The sequence below is a fragment of the Schistocerca cancellata genome, chromosome 4 (genome assembly GCF_023864275.1).
Source record: "Schistocerca cancellata isolate TAMUIC-IGC-003103 chromosome 4, iqSchCanc2.1, whole genome shotgun sequence".
NCBI classification, from domain to species: Eukaryota; Metazoa; Arthropoda; class Insecta; order Orthoptera; family Acrididae; genus Schistocerca; species Schistocerca cancellata.
Window position 1 is genome coordinate 622,377,922 of NC_064629.1, and position 23,494 is coordinate 622,401,415.

General features: G+C 28.1%; 2 long non-coding RNA genes across 2 annotated transcripts in view; one reads left to right on the forward strand and one right to left on the reverse strand.

The window, feature by feature from the left end:
- Positions 1 to 15,588, forward strand: LOC126185221 (uncharacterized). Its single transcript, XR_007536988.1, has 2 exons — positions 1 to 56; positions 15,342 to 15,588. It is a non-coding gene; the product is annotated as an uncharacterized LOC126185221 (long non-coding RNA).
- Positions 12,215 to 23,494, reverse strand: part of LOC126185220 (uncharacterized) — a 16,535-nt gene continuing 5,255 nt past the window's right edge. The window contains exon 2 of the long non-coding RNA XR_007536987.1: positions 12,215 to 12,773. This is a non-coding gene — a long non-coding RNA (uncharacterized LOC126185220). The remainder of the gene's footprint in view (positions 12,774 to 23,494) is intronic.

Genomic DNA, 23,494 nt, shown 5'->3' on the forward strand with positions numbered 1-23,494 from the left:
CTTAATGTAAAAAGGTAAGCTAAACAAGCTAATGGGTTCATACCCCATTTATAGAGGTATCAATCCTCTCCTTTTTAATGACCAACAACTCTACAAAACTTCTCTTCCTATCAACATTAATGTTAGGCACGATCCTGTCCATTTCATCAAACTTCAAGATGAAATAACTGTTTAACACTAATAACATGACAAAAAATTGCCCCAATAATGGTTTTATCTTATTGTATTCAATTAAGAACTTTCGTTTGAACAATTATCATTCTAAGAATTATTATTGGGGCAATAGGTGGTTTAAATCAAACATCTCTACGACAACTTCTAGCATATTCCTCAATTAGACATTTAGGGTGAATAATTAGATCTCTAACAGTTAGAGAAAACATCTGAGAACTATACTTTATTATTTACTCTCTATTAAGATTAATTATGGTCTTATTATTTAAGCAAATAAATTTATTTTTTATAAACCAAATTTATTCAGCCAGAAATATGAAAACTGAAATTAAATTCATAATATTTTTATCTCTTCTATCCCTAGGTGGTTTGCCACCATTCCTTGGATTTCTACCAAAATGAATTGTAATACAATCATTAATAGAAAATAACATAACAACTATTATAACCATTATGGTTTTATTAACTACAATTACACTTTATTATTATATACGTATTAGATTCTCAGCCCTAATTATGTCATACACAGAAAATTCGTGATCTATAAAAATAAAGTCTCAAAAATCAAGAATTATTCTCCCTATAACAGTAATAATTTCAACAATAGGATTAATCTCAACATCAACCTTAATCTCATTATACTAAGGACTTAAGTTAACTAAACTAATAACCTTCAAAGTTATAATTAAAAGAATAATCTTTTAGGCCTTACTAAAATTTCACACCTCTAGAATTGCAGTCTAAAATCATAATTGAATGTAAGACCCAAACTCATGGTAAGAGAGAAACATCTCATAAGTAGATTTACAGTCTACCACCTTAAATTCAGCCATCTTACTGCAAAAATGATTATTCTCAACAAACCATAAGGATATTGGTACTTTATACTTCATATTTGGAGCGTGAGCAGGAATAGTAGGAACATCAATAAGAATACTTAATCGTGCTGAACTCAGCCAACCAGGATCTCTAATTGGAGATGACCAAATCTATAATGTTATTATTACAGCACACGCATTTGTAATAATTTTTTTATAGTAATACCTGTTATAATTGGTGGATTTGGTAATTGGCTGGTACCATTAATAATTGGTGCACCAGATATGGCATTCCCACGAATAAATAATATAAGTTTTTGATTACTACCGCCTTCACTAACCCTTCTTCTTACATCTTCTATAGTAGATAACGGTGCTGGTACAGGGTGAACAGTTTACCCCCCTCTTGCAGGAGCTATCGCACATGGGGGAGCATCTGTAGACCTAGCTATTTTCTCACTTCACTTAGCAGGTGTATCATCTATTCTTGGTGCAGTAAACTTCATTACAACAGCAATTAATATACGATCAGAAAGTATAACTCTTGATCAAACACATTGATTTGTATGATCCGTAGCTATTACAGCTCTTCTCCTCCTTTTGTCGCTTCCAGTATTAGCAGGAGCTATTACTATACTACTAACAGATCGAAACTTAAATACATCATTCTTTGACCCTGCGGGAGGAGGTGACACAATTCTATATCAACACTTATTTTGATTCTTTGGGCACCCAGAAGTTTACATTTTAATTCTTCCAGGATTTGGAATTATCTCTCACATTGTATGTCAAGAAAGAGGAAAAATTGAATCATTTGGAACACTAGGTATAATTTATGCTATATTATCAATTGGACTAATAGGATTTATTGTATGAGCACATCACATATTTACAGTAGGAATAGACGTTGACACACGAGCTTACTTTACATCAGCAACAATAATTATTGCTGTACCTACAGGAATTAAGGTATTCAACTGATTAGCTACACTATATGGAACTAAATTCAAATTCAATCCACCACTATTATGAGCTTTAGGATTTATTTTTCTATTCACAATTGGTGGACTAACAGGGTTAGTATTAGCAAACTCATCACTTGACATCGTATTACACGATACATATTATGTAGTAGCCCACTTCCATTATGTATTATCTATAGGAGCAGTATTTGCAATCATAGGAGGTGTTATTCAATGATACCCATTATTTACAGGATTAACTATAAATAATACATGATTAAAAATCCAATTTACAATTATATTTATTGGGGTAAACATAACATTCTTCCCTCAACACTTCCTAGGACTAGTAGGAATACCACGACGATATTCAGATTATCCAGATGCATATACATCATGAAATGTAGTGTCAAGAATTGGATCCACAATTTCTATTGTAGGAATCATTATATTTATTGTAATTATATGAGAAAGAATGGTTACAAACCGAGCAATCATATTTAGAGCTAATATAAGAAGATCAACAGAATGATTACAAAATAACCCGCCTGCAGAACACAGCTACTCAGAACTATCATAATTTTCTAGATTCTAATATGGCAGATTAGTGCAGTAGATTTAAGCTCAACAAATAAAGGTTTGACCTTTTATTAGAAAATTTATTAATGGCAACATGATCAAATTTATCCCTTCAAGACGGAGCTTCCCCATTAATGGAGCAACTATCATTCTTCCATGATCATACTATAGTCATATTATTATTAATTACAGTAATTGTAGGTTATGCTCTAAGTTATATATTATTTATTACCTATACAAACCGAAACATACTTCACGGACATTTAATTGAAACAATCTGAACAGCACTGCCAGCAATTACACTAACTTTCATTGCACTCCCATCATTACGACTACTATATTTACTTGATGATTCAGTAGATGCAATAATCACAATTAAAACAATTGGACGACAATGATACTGAAGATATGAATATTCAGACTTTATAGATGTAAAATTTGACACTTATATAACACCAGAACAAGACCTAGAAAATGACGGATTTCGACTCCTAGATGTAGATAACCGAACAATTCTACCAATAAATACGGAAGTACGAGTATTAACAAGAGCATCAGACGTTCTACACTCATGAGCAGTACCTGCATTAGGGGTTAAAATTGACGCAACGCCAGGTCGACTAAACCAAGGAACATTTACAATAAACCAACCTGGATTGTTCTTTGGACAATGCTCAGAAATCTGTGGAGCGAACCACAGATTCATACCAATTGTAATTGAAAGAACCTCAGTAAACTTATTTATCAAGTGATTATCTAAGATAATCTAAGGAGTTAGTTAAAATATATAACATTAGAGTGTCAATCTAAAATAACTAAACAATTAGTACACCTTGAAATACATCAGATGACTGAAAGTAAGTAATGGTCTCTTAAACCAAAAAATAGTAAATTAACGACTACTTCTGATGGGGAAATTTAATCCAAATCCCTCAAATATCCCCTCTCATATGATTCTCCCTATTCATTATATTTTCGGCTACATTAATTTTATTTAATCAAATAAACTTTTTTTCATTTAAACCAAATCTTATTAAAAGAGCAGAAAAAAGAACAATTGATATAAAAAACTTAAATTGAAAATGATAACAAATTTATTTTCAACATTTGACCCATCAACTAATATCTTCAATTTATCATTAAATTGAACTAGAAAATTCTTAGGATTATTATTAATCCCATCAATGTTTTGACTTACACCATCACGAATTAATATTATTTGAAATAAACTAAACTTAACCTTACACAATGAATTTAAAACATTACTAGGACCAAAATCATTTAATGGAACAACATTCATCTTCATTTCAATATTTATTATAATACTATTTAATAATTTCATAGGATTATTCCCTTACATTTTTACTAGAACAAGACATTTAGCATTAACATTTGCAATCGCTCTACCTATATGATTAAGATTTATGTTATTTGGATGAATTAATCATACCAATCATATATTTACACACCTTGTTCCTCAAGGAACACCACCTGCATTAATATCATTTATAGTATTAATTGAAACAATTAGAAATGTCATTCGACCAGGTACATTAGCAGTACGACTAGCAGTAAATATAATTGCAGGACACTTACTATTAACATTACTAGGAAATACAGGACCATCCATAGCAATAAACTTAATTTCACTATTAATTATTGGACAAATACTTCTATTAATTCTAGAATCAGCAGTAGCAATAATTCAAGCTTATGTTTTCTCAATTTTAAGAAATTTATACTCTAGAGAAGTATACTAAACCTATGTTAACAACTCACTCAAACCACCCATTCCACTTAGTAGATTACAGACCTTGACCATTGACAGGAGCAATTGGAGCAATAGTTTTAGTATCAGGATTAGCAAAATGATTTCACCTATTTAACATTAACTTATTTATAATTGGATTTGGAATTACCTTACTAACTATAATCCAATGATGACGAGATGTAGTACAAGAAGGAACATACCAAGGACTACATACGGGATTTGTGTCAATTGGATTACGATGAGGGATAATGTTATTTATTGCATCAGAAGTACTATTCTTCGTTTCATTTTTCTGAGCATTTTTTAGAAGAAGACTAGCACCTGCTATTGAACTAGGAATATTATCACCTCCAATAGGAATTCAACCTTTTAATCCTATACAAATTCCATTACTTAATACAGCTATTCTTTTAGCATCAGGAGTAACAGTAACATGAGCACATCATTGTTTAATAGAATCTAATCATACTCAAGCATTACAAGGACTATTCTTCACAGTATTACTAGGACTATACTTCACTATACTTCAAGCATATGAGTATTGAGAAGCACCCTTCACCATTGCAGACGCAGTTTATGGATCAACATTCTTTGTTGCTACAGGATTCCATGGGTTACATGTAATTATTGGAACAATCTTCTTATCAAAATGTCTACTTCGACATTCAATAAACCAATTCTCACCAAGACACCACTTTGGATTTGAAGCAGCATCATGATACTGACACTTTGTAGACGTAGTGTGATTATTCTTATACATCTCTATTTATTGATAAATAGTACATTTGACTTCCAATCAAAAAGCTTAATATTAATCAAGAAAAACAATCCTAATTTTATCTACAAGAATTTTTATTAGATTTATTATTCCAATAATTGTTATAATCCTTGCAACAACACTATCAAAAAAATTAATTAATGACCGAGAAAAAAGATCACCATTTGAGTGTGGATTTGACCCAAAAAGATCAGCACGAATACCCTTCTCACTTCGATTCTTCTTAATTGCAGTAATTTTCTTAATTTTTGACGTAGAAATCGCACTAATCCTTCCAATTGTAATTATTTTTAAAACTTCAGATATTATAATCTGAACTATATCAACAATATTTTTTATTATAGTATTACTAGGAGGACTATACCATGAATGAAATCAAGGAGCCTTACAATGAGCAGGTTAAAGGGTTGTAGTTAACTATAACATTTGGGTTGCATTCAAAAAGTATTGATATAATCAATCAACCTTAAATAGAATAAGAAGCGAAATATTGCAGTCAGTTTCGACCTGGAAGGTTGGTAAATAAAATACCCTTATTCTTATTAATTGAAGCCAAAAAGAGTCGTATTACTGTTAATAATATAATTGAACTATAAAGTTCCAATTATGGAAATGTAAAGTCAATATGAAAGCTGCTAACTTTTTATATTAGCGGTTAAATTCCGTTAACATTTCTAAAATTTATATAGTTTAAATAAAACATTACATCTTCACTGTAAAAATAATATATGTATATTTATAAATACCTAAAAGTAAAAATACTTCCCTAAAATCTTCAGTGTTACGCTCTAATCATAAGCTATTTTAGTAAACGAAAAATAATTCCACCAAAATAAACATACAAAAAATAAAAGTTAAAAGGTAAATCTTAAAATTAGAATCATATCAACCTTGTATATAACCAATTAAATAAATAAATAGTCTATATAAAACTTGACCACCAAATAATTCACCCCAACCATAATCAAATGATTTAGATGAATAATAACCCAATTTTAAAGGAATATATCTAATGAACTTAGTTGAAAGACAAGGTATAAACCACAATGAACCAGCAAATCTGACAAAAGAAAGTATACTTAAAGAAAATAAATTTTGAGAAAAATCAAAATTAGAAATAAGATAACCTAAATAAGCTCCCAAAACAACTACAGTATTGGTTAAAAACTTTAAATAATAGGGCAAAGCAATAACATGAGGAATAGGAAAAATTAATCAAGACAAAAGACTGCCACCAAAAACAGCAACAAATAATATACCAATTATACCAAACGAAATATAATAATCCTTATCATCAAAAGAAAATCTAGAATAAATATTATTATCACCAGACATTGAATAATAAAAAGACGAAAAGAATAAGAAGCAGTTAAGCCGGTAGAAAAGAAATAAAGAAAAAAATTAAACAATTAATTCATCTTAAACAAACCATTTCAAGAATTAAATCCTTTGAACAAAAACCAGCAAAAAATGGTATACCACACAAAGACAAACTAGGAACATTAAAACAAACTGAAGTTAAAGGCATAAAATTAACAATAGGACCTATAAAACGAATGTCTTGAGAATCCTTTAAATTATGAATTATTGAACCTGCACACATAAACAATAAAGCCTTAAATAAAGCATGAGCTAATAAATGAAAAAAATGCAAGTTTTGGGTAACCCATAGCCAAAATTCTTATTATTAAACCAAGTTGTCTTAAAGTAGAAAGAGCAATAATTTTCTTCAAATCAAATTCAAAATTAGCCCCTAAACTAGCCATAAATATAGTTATACAACCAATTAAAAGCAAAAATCAACCACAATTATAAGTATCTAATATTGGTCTGAAACGAATTAATAAATAAACCCCAGCAGTAACAAGAGTAGAAGAATGAACCAAAGCAGAAACAGGAGTAGGAGCAGCTATAGCAGCAGGAAGCCAAGAAGAAAAGGGAATTTGAGCTCTTTTAGTTATAGCTGCTAAAACAATTAATATAGTAATAAGCTTTATTTCAAAAGAATTAGAAATAAAATCATAATAATAAATGTAATTTCAACCACCAAAATTTAATATTCAAGCAATAGAAATTAAAATAGCAACATCACCAATACGATTAGAAAGTGCAGTTAATATACCCGCACTCTAAGATTTCACATTTTGGTAATAAATAACTAAACAATAAGAAACTAAACCTAAACAATCCCATCCTGATAAAATTCTAATCAATTTAGGACTAATAATTAAAAAACCTATAGAAAGAATAAATATTAAAACAATAATAATAAACGATTTATATTTTTTCTCCCGATATATAGTCCTCTCTATAATAAATAACCAAAGAAGAAATATACATTACAAAAGACATAAAAATAAGAGACATTCAATCCAAAATTAAAGTTATAACAACCATAGAACCATTTAAATTAAAAAGTTCTCATTCAACAAAAACTCTATAATCTATTATTAAATAATAAATACCCAAAATAAAAATTACAGTTCTAGAAAAAATAAAGAAAAAAAACTCAAAGAACAAATAGAAAACAAATTCACGGCCTAAGATGAAAAAATTCATATCATTGATTCCACAAAACAACATTTTTAATTTAAATACTTCAGCAGCCTAAACAAAAAAATACTCTCTCTTTAAACAAAGAATATTTAAAGGTAATCAATGTAAAAGTAAAAGATGATATTCACGAAAATAACCAAGAGAACAAGTATAAACACCAGAATAATAATTACCATGTTGAGAATACGAATACATGTACAAAGTATAAACAGCTCTAAAAAAAGACAAAAAAATTAAAGCAAAAAATCTAAAAGAAGATCAAGACATAATTCTATTTAATAATCTAAGTTCACCTACCAAATTTAAAGAAGGAGGAGCAGCTATATTAGAAGAGCTCAAAAGGAATCATCATAAAGCCATTCTTGGTATCAAATTAATTATACCCTTGTTAATTAATAATCTTCGTCTACCTAAACGCTCATAAATAATATTAGATAAACAAATAAACCAGAAGAACACAAACCATGACCAACCATTTAAGAAAGAGAACCTATACAACCCCATCAATTCATAGTCATCAATCCTCCAATAACTATTCTTATATGAGCAACAGAAGAATATGCCATTAAAGACTTTAAATCAACCTGACGAAAACAAATAAATCTAACAATAACCCCACCATATAAGCCTAAAGACAATCAAAAATAATTAAACTTTAAACCCAAATAAGAAATAACCTTCATAACACGAAAAATACCATAACCACCTAACTTTAATAAAACACCAGCAAGAATCATTCTACCTGAAATAGGGGCCTCAACATGAGCCTTAGGAAGCCATAAATGAACCAAAAATATCGGCATCTTAACTAAAAAGGCAAGAATTATAAACACATAAAATATAAAATAATAAGAACCAAAATCAAGCAATAAAGGAAAATACAAAGTATTAGAAAAATCATAAACCCTAAATAAAACTAATAATAAAGGCAATCTAGCAACCAGAGTATAAAAAATTAAATAAACACCAGCCTGTAAACGTTCAGGTTGATAACCTCAACCTAAAATCAAAAGTAAAGTAGGAACTAATCTAGCCTCAAAAAAAAAATATAAAAAGAAAGAAGACTCAATCTAGCAAAAGAACAATAAAGCATAATCATTAAAATTAAGACTATAGAGACAAAAAAATTAGAATGATGAGAACTTAAATAAACTGAACGTCTAGCAGTAATTATTAAAGAACAAATTCAAAAACTAAGCAAAATCAAACTAAAAGAAAAATAATCAATACCAAAATAATATCTAATCATATTCAAATCAGCATATGAATAAACACAAATCATAAAAACAAAACTAGACGTAAACATTAAAGAATGAACCAATCATCAACAATTATTAACCAAACAAAGAGGGATCAAAAAAATAGTTATAAATAAATACTTTAACATAAAGATAGACTGAAAGAATTAAAAAAATCATTCCCATGAGAACGAATTATTGAAAGTAAAATAGAAAGACCTAAAGCACCTTGACAAACAGAAAAAACCAAAAAATAACAGGAAAAAAATAATCATAATCAAACTCAATGAGAAAAACAATAATTAATATAAATAAAGAAAGAACAATATATTCTAATCTCAAAAGAACCATTAATAAATGCTTACGTTTAGAGGAAAAAACATAAACACCAGCAAAATAAATCAATAAAGAAGTAAAGACAGAGAATATAAACATTATTTTAATAGTTAAAAAAAAACGCCGGTCTTGTAAACCGGAAATAAGTTTAGCCCCCACTTTTAAAACATCAGAGGTGGAAAAGCTTTCCGTCATCGGTCCCCAAAACCGATATTTTAATAAACTAACCCCTGAAATGATCAAAATAATAATTATATCACTATCAAACGTAATAAATATTAATTTTATTAAATTAAGACACCCAATATCAATAATGCTTTTCATTATCCTACAAACTATTTTAGTCGGGCTAATAACAGGAACAATAATGGAAAGATATTGATTATCATATATTTTATTTTTAACGTTTCTTGGTGGTATATTAGTTCGATTTATTTATATTTCGAGAATTGCATCAAACGAAATATTTCAACCTAAATCAATTACGATAATTATTACCTTAACTATATGAGTATTTATTATATCAATATTAATTATTCTAGATATAACAGTATTTATAGACTTTTCAAAAATAATGAAACTATAAATATTGATAACTCAATCAATTATCAAGAAATAACAATATCTTTAGAAAAACTATATAATAGACCAACATTTATTATTACAATAATAATAATAATTTATTTATTTTTGGCACTACCAGCAGTTGTTAAAATCACCAATATTAACCAGGGGCTTATTCGTAAAATAAGATAATTTACTAATGATTAAACCCTTACGATTAAGACATACTTTAATTAAAATCATTAATAACTCTTTAGTTGATTTACCTGCACCAACAAATATTTCATTTTGATGAAATTTTGGCTCCCTACTAGGACTATGTTTAGTAATTCAAATTGTAACCGGACTACTTTTAGCTATACATTATACATCAAATATTGAAATAGCGTTTAGTAGTGTAGTTCACATCTGCCGAGACGTAAATAATGGTTGAATTATTCGAACCTTACACGCAAATGGAGCTTCTATATTTTTTATTTCTATTTATTTACATGTAGGGCAAGGAATTTACTACGGATCCTACATATACATGCACACCTGAATAATTGGTACAGTAATTCTATTCTTAGTTATAGCAACCACATTTATAGGATACGTTTTACCTTGAGGTCAAATATCATTCTGAGGTGCGACAGTAATTACTAATTTATTATCAGCAATTCCATATTTAGGAACAGATTTAGTTCAATGGGTATGAGGAGGGTTTGCTGTTGATAATGCAACATTAAACCGATTCTTTACATTTCATTTTGTACTACCGTTTATAATTGCTGCCATGGCAGCAATTCATATATTTTTCCTTCACCAAACAGGGTCTAATAACCCTTTAGGCCTAAATGGAGATATTGAAAAAATCCCGTTTCACCCATACTTTACTTTCAAGGACTCTATTACATTTGTATTAATAACATAATTATTAATTATATTATGCTTGATTAATCCTTCCCTTCTAGGGGATCCAGATAATTTTGTACATGCTAACCCTTAGTAACTCCCGTCCATATCCAACCAGAATGATATTTCTTATTTGCATATGCAATTCTACGATCAATCCCTAATATGCTAGGGGGTGTTATTGCACTATTCTTATCAATTAAAATCTTAATAATTTTACCATTTTATAATGAAACACCATTTCGAGGTATTCAATTCTATCCTATTAATCAAATTTTATTCTGAATTATAGTAGTTGTTGTATGCTTATTAACATGAATTGGTAAATGACCTGTTGAAAGACCTTACATTATAACAGGACAAATCTTAACAATTATCTACTTTACATACTTCTTAATTAATGTACATATTGCAAATGCATGAGATAAACTAATTAAGGAATAATAAGTTAATTAGCTTAGGAAAAGCATATGTTTTGAAAACATAAAACTGGAAGTTTAACTCTTCTATTAACTTTTCTTAAAAAATTTCACTAAATAAATGAAATAAATAAAATCTTTAAACCGACAAAGAAAATAAAAAATTTAAAGATAAAGGCAAAAAACTTTTTCAAGCTAAGTACATTAACTTATCATAACGAAAACGTGGTAATGTTCCACGAACTCAAATAAACCCAAAGGACATTACAGCAAGCTTAATAAAAAATATAAAAGAATAAAAATCACCACCTAAAAAAATTAAAGTTAATAATATTCTTATAAAAACAATTCTTGTATACTCAGCTAAAAAAATTAAAGTAAATCCACCTGCATCATATTCAATATTAAAACCTAAAACTAACCCAGATTCACCTTCGGCAAAGTCAAAAGGAGTACAGTTAGTTTCAGCTAAACAAGAAGCAAAACAAGCTAAAGCTAAAGGAAAAGAAATAATATTAAATCAACAATAAAGCTGGTAATTTATAAAATCAAACATGTTAAAACTGCCAATTAAAATAATTAAAGATAATAAAATTAAAGCCAAACTAACTTCATATGAAATTGTTTGAGCAACAGAACGAAGAGAACATAATAAAGAATAATTTGAATTAGAAGACCAACCAGCAATTATAACAGTATAAACACCTACTCTAGTACAACATAAAAAAACATAAATCCATAAGAAAAAGAACACATATAAGTCAAGTAAGGGAAAATTACTCAAACAGCCAAGGAAATTATTAAATTAAAAACAGGAGAAAAATAATAAAGTAAATAATTAGATATAATAGGAATTGGCTGCTCCTTACAAATTAACTTAATAGCATCACTAAAGGGCTGAGGAATTCCTACAAAACCTACTTTATTTGGGCCCTTTCGAATTTGGATGTAACCTAAAACATTACGCTCTAATAAAGTTAAAAAAAGCAACACTAATTAAAACACAAATAACTAATAAAAGAAAATTCAAAATAAACATAAATAAATCATAAAGTATCAATACTATTTGTAGAAAAAATCTACATAAATGAATTCTAAATTCAACACATTAATCTGCCAAAATAGTAATTTAATTAATATTAATCAATAAAATAAAAAATATTTCAACCATATGGTCCTTTCGTACTAATATGAATCAATAATCTTAGGATAGAAACCGACCTGGCTCACGCCGGTCTGAACTCAGATCATGTAAGAATTTTAAGGTCGAACAGACCTAATCACTGGGCTACTGCACCCAAAATTTTTCTTAATCCAACATCGAGGTCGCAATCTGCTTTGTCGATATGAGCTCTCAAAAACAATTACGCTGTTATCCCTAAGGTAACTTAATCTTATGATCATAAATTATGGATCAAAACAACAAACATTAATAAATGATATAATAATGAAGAGTTTATTTATTCTTCATGTCATCCCAACAAAACATCATCATTAAATATAGAAAGACAAACAAAAAACTATATAAAAATAAAATGTTAAGCTCTATAGGATCTTCTCGTCCTAAAGAAAAAAGTAAGCCTTTTGACTCAAAAGTTAAATTCAAAAATTTATTAAGAGACAGTTGATTTCTCGTCAAGCCATTCATTCCAGCCACTAATTAAGAGACTAATGATTATGCTACCTTTGCACTGTCAAAATACCGCGGCTCTTTAAAAATCTGCTCAGTGAGCAGGCCAGACCTCAAAGTATTTTCAAGAGGACATGTTTTTGTTAAACAGGCGGAAATCAATTTTGCCTAGTTCCTTATAATAAATTCACAAGGTAAAAATTATATACAAATAAATATACTAATTCTATCATTATTACAAAAATTTTAAAATTAAATAAATAATCTTAATAAAAAGCCTAAAATAATTATAAAATCAAAATAAAAAATAATGAACTAAAACGTAATCTTAAAGATAGCTGGTTTAAAGGCTTACTATTATATTTTATAAAACAAATTATAGGTTATTAACTTCAAAGCTTATCCCCTAAGGAATAAATAAGTTAATATTTATACTTAAAAAATTAAATAAAAACAATTAACTTCAAAAAATTTAATTTTTTCTTAAGAAACTAGATATCTTGGGAAACGATTAACATCTCATTTCTATAAATAATTTAATAATAATTATGATACATTAACTATAAATTATTTATAAATCAACCCAAATCGAGACAAGAAAAATAAATACTAAAATTTTGATAAACCCTGATACAAAGGGTACAATAAATAAAATCTACTTTTAATAATTTAAAATAATATTTCATAAAACAATTACATTACCAATAAACTATAATCTAAAAAATCAATTCTAAAAAATATACTAAGTCAAAATTCGATAATATTATTTTTTAAATAATTAAATAAACAAACAATAAATATAATAAAATAAATAATCAAGATATCCTGATTTGCACAGAAAAATTTTCAGTGTAAATGAAACACTTTACTAATAAGTTATATCTTGAAACTCTTACTAGATACACTTTCCAGTACATCTACTATGTTACGACTTATCTCATCTAAATTGAAGCTAAATTAAAACAATAAAATAGAATAATCAATAATGAGAGCGACGGGCGATATTTACACACCTCAGAGCCAATATCAGTTAAATTAAATAAATTAAATTACTATCAAATCCACCTTCATTAACAGTATTTCACCATCAAATCCGTTATAAACAAAAATCTATTGTAACCCACCTCCTCTTAACTATAAGCTGCACCTTGACCTGAAATATTTTATAATTATAAATCCTGAGAATTATAACTCTAAAAAGATTCTCTGATAACAGAGATATACAAACAAATAAATCAAGTAGAGTAAATCGTGTATTATCAATCACGAGGTAGGTTCCTCTGAATGGAATGAGGGGTTTAAAGACCTTAACTAATAGTACCCTGGTAAATATAATTAACTTTTAAAATAATAGGGTATCTAATCCTAGTTTATTATTTAAATCCACAGATTCATAGAAAGAGCTATAAATAAATTTTAACATTTCACCTTACAAATTTATATTGAAACTCTAAAAATATAAACAACTGTTTTAATCAATAATATTCAGTTGTATCAATCGTATAACTGCGGCTGCTGGCACGAATTATGCCGACACTAAATCAATTGCTAAATCCAAAATCACTTGATAATTAAATCAAATTGCTGCAAAATAGAACATTTAGTTTAACAAAACTTACATATAATACAAAGAAAGAGTGAATAAATAAGCAAGAATAAAACTTTTGGAAACAAAATAAGAAATTCAAAAATTTTTAAAATTAAGAAAAAATAAAAGATTAAAATATTTAAAGAAAAAAAAGAAAAAAAAACACAAATAGTGACAAAAAAAAAGAAACGCGCCCTCGAATGACCACAACAAGTTCTCTATTATATATAAATAAGGATTAATATGGAACATGTATACCAATAAATGTATTATATTCTTTCTTATTTAATCTTTCTTTTCACTAATAATAAAGAAAGATTAAATAATATAATAAATATATTTTATACAATTATGTAAATTAATGTAATATGTTATTAATATAAAATTAACCTTATATTAAGTTAACTTAAATATCAATTAATTAAATAATTTAATTATAGAAAATATATGTAATTATATTATTATAATTAATATAATTATGTATATTAATATTATATTTTATATTTAATAATATAGATTATATTTATTAAATCCAATTATAATAATATTTAATATTAATTTACATATTATTATATAATTTATAATATAATAATTTCTTTTAAGCTAAAAACATAAGTAGCTATAATCCTAGGTAAATAAATGTATTAAAATAATCAATTAATAATAATAAAATTACATTATAAGTATTTAAATTTAATTAAATGTAATATATTAATACAAATTATTTATTGTATATAATATATAATATATGCTCAAATTATCCGAACCGAGATAAATTAATTAGAAATAACCAAAATAATACATAAACAAATTTTCAAAAAAAATTTAATTTATATATTAAATAAAAAATGAAGTGCCTGATTAAAGGGTTACCTTGATAGGGTGAATCAAGTTAATAAAAATTACCTTCATTAAAAAATACATGAGACAGAATAAAACTACCTCCTTTAGTATCAAAAACTAACGTGCATCATGCACCTTAATGTAAAAAGGTAAGCTAAACAAGCTAATGGGCTCATACCCCATTTATAGAGGTATCAATCCTCTCCTTTTTAATGACCAACAACTCTACAAAACTTCTCTTCCTATCAACATTAATGATAGGAACGATCCTGTCCATTTCATCAAACTCCTGATTTGGAGTTTGAATAGGACTTGAGATCAACTTACTTTCATTTATTCCGCTCCTAACAAGAAATAAAAATATAATAATAAATGAATCATCAATTAAATATTTTATTGTCCAAGCAATAGCATCGACAATACTATTATTTTCAATTTTGCTGATTCAAATAAAATATCCAATAGGATGAGAAACAGAATTTATTCCATCAATATTAATCAGATCTAGATTATTATTAAAAATCGGGGCTGCACCTTTCCATTTCTGATTTCCAGAAGTAATAGGAGCTTCAAGATGAAATAACTGTTTAACACTAATAACATGGCAAAAAATTGCCCCAATAATGGTGTTATCTTATTGTATTCAATTAAGAACTTTCGTTTGAACAATTATCATTCTAAGAATTATTATTGGGGCAATAGGTGGTTTAAATCAAACATCTCTACGACAACTTCTAGCATATTCCTCAATTAGACATTTAGGGTGAATAATTAAATCTCTAACAGTTAGAGAAAACATCTGAGAACTATACTTTATTATTTACTCTCTATTAAGATTAATTATGGTCTTATTATTTAAGCAAATAAATTTATTTTTTATAAACCAAATTTATTCAGCCAGAAATATAAAAACTGAAATTAAATTCATAATATTATTATCTCTTCTATCCCTAGGTGGTTTGCCACCATTCCTTGGATTTCTACCAAAATGAATTGTAATACAATCATTAATAGAAAATAACATAACAACTATTATAACCATTATGGTTGTATTAACTACAATTACACTTTATTATTATATACGTATTAGATTCTCAGCCCTAATTAGATCATACACAGAAAATTCATGATCTATAAAAATAAAGTCTCAAAAATCAAGAATTATTCTCCCTATAACAGTAATAATTTCAACAATAGGATTAATCTCAACATCAACCTTAATCTCATTATACTAAGGACTTAAGTTAACTAAACTAATAACTTTCAAAGTTATAATTAAAAGAATAATCTTTAAGGCCTTAGTAAAATTTCACACCTCTAGAATTGCAGTCTAGAATCATAATTGAATATAAGACCCAAACACATGGTAAGAGAGAAACGTCTCATAAGTAGATTTACAGTCTACCACCTTAAATTCAGCCATCTTACCGCAAAAATGATTATTCTCAACTAACCACAAGGATATTGGTACTTTATACTTCTTCTTTGGAGCGTGAGCAGGAATAGTAGGAACATCAATAATAATACTTATTCGTGCTGAACTCGGCCAACCAGGATCTCCAATTGGAGATGACCAAATCTATAATGTTATTATTACAGCACATGCATTTGTAATTATTTTTTTTATAATTGGTGGATTTATAATTGGTGGATTTGGTAATTGGCTCGTACCATTAATAATTGGTGCACCAGATATGGCATTCCCACGAATAAATAATATAAGTTTTTGATTACTACCGCCTTCACTAACCCTTCTTCTTACATCTTCTATAGTAGATAACGGTGCTGGTACAGGGTGAACAGTTTACCCCCTCTTGCAGGAGCTATCACACATGGGGGAGCATCTGTAGACCTAGCTATTTTCTCACTTCACTTAGCAGGTGTATCATCTATTCTTGGTGCAGTAAACTTCATTACAACAGCAATTAATATACGATCAGAAAGTATAACTCTAGATCAAACACCTTTATTTGTATGATCCATAGCTATTACAGCTCTTCACCTCCTTTTGTCGCTTCCAGTATTAGCAGGAGCTATTACTATACTACTAACAGATCGAAACTTAAATACATCATTCTTTGACCCTGCGGGAGGAGGTGACCCAATTCTATATCAACACTTATTTTGATTCTTTGGGCACCCAGAAGTTTACATTTTAATTCTTCCAGGATTTGTAATTATCTCTCACATTGTATGTCAAGAAAGAGGAAAAATTGAATCATTTGGAACACTAGGTATAATTTATGCTATATTATCAATTGGACTAATAGGATTTATTGTATGAGCACATCACATATTTACAGTAGGAATAGACGTTGACACACGAGCTTACTTTACATCAGCAACAATGATTATTGCTGTACCTACAGGAATTAAGGTATTCAGCTGATTAGCTACACTATATGGAACTAAATTCAAATTCAATCCACCACTATTATGAGCTTTAGGATTTATTTTTCTATTCACAATTGGTGGACTAACAGGGTTAGTATTAGCAAACTCATCACTTGACATCGTATTACACGATACATATTATGTAGTAGCCCACTTCCATTATGTATTATCTGTAGGAGCAGTATTTGCAATCATAGGAGGTGTTATTCAATGATACCCATTATTTACAGGATTAACTATAAATAATACATGATTAAAAATCCAATTTACAATTATATTTATTGGGGTAAACTTAACATTCTTCCCTCAACACTTCCTAGGACTAGCAGGAATACCACGACGATATTCAGATTATCCAGATGCATATACATCATGAAATGTAGTGTCAAGAATTGGATCTACAATTTCTATTGTAGGAATCATTATATTTATTGTAATTATATGAGAAAGAATGGTTACAAACCGAGCAATCATGTTTAGAGCTAATATAAGAAGATCAACAGAATGATTACAAAATAACCCGCCTGCAGAACACAGCTACTCAGAACTATCATAATTTTCTAGATTCTAATATGGCAGATTAGTGCAGTAGATTTAAGCTCTACAAATAAAGGTTTGACCTTTTATTAGAAAATTTATTAATGGCAACATGATCAAATTTATCCCTTCAAGACGGAGCTTCCCCATTAATGGAGCAACTATCATTCTTCCATGATCATACTATAGTCATATTATTATTAATTACAGTAATTGTAGGTTATGCTCTAAGTTATATATTATTTATTGCGAATACAAACCGAAACATACTTCACGGACAATTAATTGCAACAATCTGAACAGCACTGCCAGCAATTACACTAATTTTCATTGCACTCCCATCATTACGACTACTATATTTACTTGATGATTCAGTAGATGCAATAATCACAATTAAAACAATTGGACGACAATGATACTGCAGATATGAATATTCAGACTTTATAGATGTAAAATTTGACACTTATATAACACCAGAACAAGACCTAGAAAATGACGGATTTCGACTCCTAGATGTAGATAACCGAACAATTCTACCAATACAAACGGAAGTACGAGTATTAACAAGAGCATCAGACGTTCTACACTCATGAGCAGTACCTGCATTAGGGGTTAAAATTGACGCAACGCCAGGTCGACTAAACCAAGGAACATTTACAATAAACCGACCTGGATTGTTCTTTGGACAATGCTCAGAAATCTGTGGAGCGAACCACAGATTCATACCAATTGTAATTGAAAGAACCTCAGTAAACTAATTTATCAAGTGATTATCTAAGATAATCTAAGGAGTTAGTTAAAATATATAACATTAGAGTGTCAATCTAAAATAACTAAACAATTAGTACACCTTGAAATACATCAGATGACTGAAAGTAAGTAATGGTCTCTTAAACCAAAAAATAGTAAATTAACGACTACTTCTGATGGGGAAATTTAATCCAAATCCCTCAAATATCCCCTCTCATATGATTCTCCCTATTCATTATATTTTCGGCTACATTAATTTTATTTAATCAAATAAACTTTTTTTCATTTAAACCAAATCTTATTAAAAGAGCAGAAAAAAGAACAATTGATATAAAAAACTTAAATTGAAAATGATAACAAATTTATTTTCAACATTTGACCCATCAACTAATATCTTCAATTTATCATTAAATTGAACTAGAACATTCTTAGGATTATTTTTAATCCCATCAATGTTTTGACTTACACCATCAGTAATTAATATCATTTGAAATAAACTAAACTTAACCTTACACAATGAATTTAAACCATTACTAGGACCAAAATGATTTAATGGAACAACATTCATCTTCATTTCAATCTTTATTATAATACTATTTTATAATTTCATAGGATTATTCCCTTACATTTTTACTAGAACAAGACATTTAGTATTAACATTTGCAATCACTCTACCTATATGATTAAGATTTATGTTATTTGGATGAATTAATCATACCAATCATATATTTACACACCTTGTTCCTCAAGGAACACCGCCTGCATTAATATCATTTATTATATTAATTGAAACAATTAGAAATGTCATTCGACCAGGTACATTAGCAGTACGACTAGCAGCAAATATAATTGCAGGACACTTACTATTAACATTACTAGGAAATACAGGACCTTCTATAGCAATAAACTTAATTTCACTATTAATTATTGGACAAATACTTCTATTAATTCTAGAATCAGCAGTAGCAATAATTCAAGCTTATGTTTTCTCAATTTTAAGAAATTTATACTCTAGAGAAGTATACTAAACCTATGTTAACAACTCACTCAAACCACCCATTCCACTTAGTAGATTACAGACCCTGACCATTAACAGGAGCAATTGGAGCAATAGTTTTAGTATCAGGATTAGCAAAATGATTTCACCTATTTAACATTAACTTATTTATAATTGGATTTGGAATTACCTTACTAACTATAATCCAATGATGACGAGATGTAGTACGAGAAGGAACATACCAAGGACTACATATGGGATTTGTGTCAATTGGATTACGATGAGGGATAATTTTATTTATTGCATCAGAAGTACTATTCTTCGTTTCATTTTTCTGAGCATTTTTTAGAAGAAGACTAGCACCTACTATTGAACTAGGAATATTATGACCTCCAATAGGAATTCAACCTTTTAATCCTATACAAATTCCATTACTTAATATAGCTATTCTTTTAGCATCAGGTGTAACAGTAACATGAGCACATCATAGTTTAATAGAATCTAATCATACTCAAGCATTACAAGGACTATTCTTCACAGTATTACTAGGACTATACTTCACTATACTTCAAGCATATGAGTATTGAGAAGCACCCTTCACCATTGCAGACGCAGTTTATGGATCAACATTCTTTGTTGCAACAGGATTCCATGGGCTACATGTAATTATCGGAACAATCTTCTTATCAACATGTCTACTTCGACATTCAATAAACCAATTCTCACCAAGACACCACTTTGGATTTGAAGCAGCAGCATGATACTGACACTTTGTAGACGTAGTGTGATTATTCTTATACATCTCTATTTATTGATGATGTAGATAATTGTTTTTCTAGTATAAATAGTACATTTGACTTCCAATCAAAAAGCTTGATATTAATCAAGAAAAACAATCCTAATTTTATCTACAAGACTTTTTATTAGATTTATTATTCCAATAATTGTTATAATCCTTGCAACAACACTATCAAAAAAATTAATTAATGACTGAGAAAAAAGATCACCATTTGAGTGTGGATTTGACCCAAAAAGATCACCATGAATACCCTTCTCACTTCGATTCTTCTTAATTGCAGTAATTTTCTTAATTTTTGACGTAGAAATCGCACTAATCCTTCCAATTGTAATTATTTTTAAAACTTCAGATATTATAATCTGAACAATATCAACAATATTTTTTATTATAGTATTACTAGGAGGACTATACCATGAATGAAATCAAGGAGCCTTACAATGAGCAGAATAAAGGGTTGTAGTTAACTATAACATTTGGGTTGCATTCAAAAAGTATTGATTTAATCAATCAACCTTAAATAGAATAAGAAGCGAAATATTGCAGTCAGTTTCGACCTGGAAGGTTGGTAAATAAAATACCCTTATTCTTATTAATTGAAGCCAAAAAGAGGCGTATTACTGTTAATAATATAATTGAACTATAAAGTTCCAATTAAGGATATGTAAAATCAATATGAAAGGTGCTAACTTTTTATATTAGCGGTTAAATTCCGTTAACATTTCTAAAATTTATATAGTTTAAATAAAACATTACATTTTCACTCTAAAAATAATATATGTATATTTATAAATACCTAAAAGTAAAAATACTTCCGTAACATCTTCAGTGTTACGCTCTAATCATAAGCTATTTAAGTAAACGAAAAATAATACCACCAAAATAAACATTCAAAAAATAAAAGGTAAAAGATAAATCTTAAAATTAGAATCATATCAACCTAGGATATAACCAATTAAATAAATAAATAGTCTATATAAACCTTGACCACCAAATAATTCACCCCAACCATAATCAAATGATTTAGATGAATAATAACCCAATTTTAAAGGAATATATCTAATAGACTTAGTTGAAAGAAAAGGTATAAACCACATAGAACCAGCAAATCTGACAAAAGAAAGTATACTTAAAGAAAATAAATTTTGAGAAAAATCAAAATTAGAAATAAGATAAACAAAATAAGCACCCAAAACAACTACAGTAATAATTAAAAATTTTAAATAATAGGGCAAAGCAATAACATGAGGAATAGGAAAAATTAATCAAGACAAAAGACTGCCACCAAAAACAGCAACATATAATAAACCAATTATACCAAACGAAATATAATAACCCTTATCATCAAAAGAAAATCTAGAATAAAAATTATTATCACCAGACATTGAATAATAAAAAAGACGAAAAGAATAAGAAGCAGTTAAGCCGGTAGAAAAGAAATAAAGAAAAAAAATTAAACAATTAATTCATCTTAAACAAACCATTTCAAGAATTAAATCCTTTGAATAAAAACCAGCTAAAAATGGTATACCACACAAAGACAAACTAGAAACATTAAAGCAAACTGAAGTTAAAGGCATAAAATTAACAATAGAACCTATAAAACGAATGTCCTGAGAATCCTTTAAATTATGAATTATTGAACCTGCACACATAAACAATAAAGCCTTAAATAAAGCATGAGCTAATAAATGAAAAAATGCAAGTTTTGGGTAACCCATAGCCAAAATTCTTATTATTAAACCAAGTTGTCTTAAAGTAGAAAGAGCAATAATTTTCTTCAAATCAAATTCAAAATTAGCCCCTAAACCAGCCATAAATATAGTTATACAACCAATTAAAAGCAAAAATCAACCACAATTATAAGTATCTAATATTAGTCTGAAACGAATTAATAAATAAACCCCAGCAGTAACAAGAGTAGAAGAATGAACCAAAGCAGAAACAGGAGTAGGAGCAGCTATAGCAGCAGGAAGCCAAGAAGAAAAGGGAATTTGAGCTCTTTTAGTTATAGCTGCTAAAACAATTAATATAGTAATAAGCTTTATTCCAAAAGAATTAGAAATAAAATCATAATAATAAATGTAATTTCAACCACCAAAATTTAATATTCAAGCAATAGAAATTAAAATAGCAACATCACCAATACGATTAGAAAGTGCAGTTAATATACCCGCACTATAAGATTTCACATTTTGGTAATAAATAACTAAACAATAAGAAACTAAACCTAAACCATCCCATCCTAATAAAATTCTAATCAAATTAGGACTAATAATTAAAAAACCTATAGAAAGAATAAATATTAAAACAATAATAATAAACGATTTATATTTTTTTCTCCCGATATATAGTCCTCTCTATAAGAAATAACCAAAGAAGAAATATACATAACAAAAGACATAAAAATAAGAGACATTCAATCCAAAATTAAAGTTATAACAACCATAGAACCATTTAAATTAAAAAGTTCTCATTCAACAAAAACTCTATAATCAATTATTAAATAATAAATACCCAAAATAAAAATTACAGTTCTAGAAAAAAATAAAGAAAAAAACTCAAAGAACAAATAGGAAACAAATTCATGGCCTAAGATGAAAAAATTCATATCATTGATTCCACAAAACAACATTTTTAATTAAAATACTTAAGCAGCCTAAACAAAAAAATACTCCCCCTTTAAACAAAGAATATTTAAAGGTAATCAATGTAAAAGTAAAAGAAGATATTCACGAAAATAACCAAGAGAACAAGTATAAACACCAGAATAATAATTACCATGTTGAGAATACGAATACATGTACAAAGTATAAACAGCTCTAAAAAAAGACAAAAAAATTAAAGCAAAAAATCTAAAAGAAGATCAA